We start from the raw sequence: 2638 nt of genomic DNA on the forward strand, positions 1-2638 counted from the left end.
CCATATCAACTCATTACCACAATTATGTAAATCATACATAAAATTTATAACGACGAATGATGATAAAATATATCAGTAATTATATTAATAATTAAAAATTGTTAACTATTTAGTTGCCGACGTTTCGCCTCACTTTGTACCTTCATCTGGGCTAAAAAGATACAAAAACAACTAAAAATATTTTGACATAATAGGGTAAAATACAAAAGGTAAATTAAGGCAGGGTTAAAATTATATAAATGTAAGAGAAAACAAAATAATATACAAATGAAAAAAAAAAAAAGAAGAAATAAAATAGACAGTGATGAGAATATAAAAAATAACCCAAACTAATAGGTTAAAATTAAAAATAGACGTAATAAAACGTTAAATAGAAAAAAAGTAGAAATGAGAAAATAAAATTTAACACAATAAGAAAAAATAAAATGGAAAATAAGGAAGTAAGTTAATATTACATAAAAGTCGAGAAAGAATAAATAAAATAAAATTAATAATAATAAATGAATAATGAATAAATCAGGACCACGCACCTATTTTCTGTTGTGGTACGAAACTGGTATAATATCAGAAATAAGGAAATTGGAGGGAGGAAACTGTTAACGGTTTTAACATCGAACACGTGAAATATAAGAAGGAGATATACAAATATGATAATAGTAACTATACGAAATGTCTGATTTTGGAAAAATTAAATGATAGAATTAATATATAAACATATTCTAGTTTGCATAATTTTTTATATTCCTATCATTGTCTATTTTATATACTCTTTTCTTTCATTTGTATATTATTTTGTTTTCACTTATATATATAATTTTAACCCTAGCACTATCACTTTCTCATCACACTATTTCTAACCTTCCATACACTCAGGCCAGGCTTATAATTAATTTATTTCAAAATATATTTTGGTATGAATTTTTATTTCTTTTATTATTAAAATCCATATCAAAATTAATTGTAAATAATAACAGGAAATTTACCTATATTTTTCATAAATTAATTTTGCTTAAAATCTTTGCATTGTGTTGGTTCAAATTCCTTGTTTGTTTTAAAATTCACTGTAGATTTTCCTTGAGGATGGCCGAAACGTTGGACTGTTCAAGAAATAATTAAGAGTGTTGAGACTTAACCTGGATACTAATTAATTAATTTAAACGTTAAATATCAGTCTCAAGAAGTTGAAAAGATTATATATTAACTAATAATAATATAAATGAAAAAGAATTTAACACAAATGAACTAATAATGATTTACAAGAAGGAATAATTATTGTTTATGTACATATTTACAAGTTTAAAAGAATGTCGCAAATATTAAAGGGAGAAAAATAATTTTAAAAAATAAATAAGATGCCAAAAAAATTCTTCAACAAATAATAAATCATAAGGTATTTATAATGATAATAATTATATAAAAAAAAAGAAAGAAAGGATTATATGAATATATATACATATTTACAGATGCTATATAGATATTAAAAAAATTAAATCTGTGCCACTACAACCCTTGAAGGGTCAGAGGTTGAGTACTTTGTAAAGAAATACTGTTACTAGATCAACGGTTGTGCAAGGAGGTGATCTGGTCAGAATCACGCTCGACCTCCAGATTTTTACCAGTTAAAGGTACCCAATTTAAGAGGCTGGGTGGACCCCAGAACCCACAGGAGTTGTCTCACGGCTACAGTGTAATAGAAAACAATTTTCTGCCCAGCCGGATTCGAACTCAGGTCCTTATAGAGTTAGTAGCCACGCGCTTTACCCTTTGGCCACCGCGCTTCCTATATAGATATTAAAAACATCTAATAATATTTATGTTAAACTGCAATTCGCTATTTAATTTGAAGCTGTTAATTGTTATTATCCGGAAATCGAATAGATCTTAGGTGATTAAAGATACGGGATTTGAATGTTGGAAGAGTAACAGAGCAATGAATGAAGGAGGAAATAGCATTTCATAGGGAAGAGGTACGTATAATATGTTGTAATAATAATATGAAGAACTTACTACCATATGTTAATAAATAACTGTGAATTGCCCTCACTTATATTAGTTTATATTCTATAAATATCTAAATCGACATTTCTGACGTCAACAGTGGTGTAGAAACGTAACAAAGCAATATCCATTTTAATTTGTAACGCTTCTGTTTTCCTGGTTTTTTGTTCTCTTGAAATTGGCGAAAATTCTGAAACTGTGTGAATGAGATGTAACTGCTGGAGCATTAGGAAGTACGTTTCATTAGAAATTCCGAATTGTCCGAGCGGAAAACCATTTTCGGATGGTTTGAGCTGTTTGTTCGTGACGATGTTGAGGGAGGTTCGTTCAGTTGATGTTCAGTCACCGTGTGATTCAGTCTTCTGTTCCATCGGTTCCATTCTCATCTCAGCTGTTGTTCCTTATCTAAAATTTAGTTTTTGATAAAAACCTAGGTTATTGTTTTAATTAATAAAAATTATTATTGAAAACATTCAAAAATTATTAGGATTATATATTTAAAATGCATTTTGGATCCTGCTTTAGCAATGGTAATCGCTAAATTTTATTTAAACTATTAAAACACAACTACTTTACTAAACTCTAGTAAAGAACTAGGTACTGAAATAAATACAGATAAAACAAAATGGATTGTTAGCAT

This window comes from Halyomorpha halys, unplaced genomic scaffold, assembly GCF_000696795.3.
Source record: "Halyomorpha halys isolate HHAL.00 unplaced genomic scaffold, Hhal_1.1 Scaffold538.1, whole genome shotgun sequence".
In the NCBI taxonomy this organism is placed as follows: domain Eukaryota; kingdom Metazoa; phylum Arthropoda; class Insecta; order Hemiptera; family Pentatomidae; genus Halyomorpha; species Halyomorpha halys.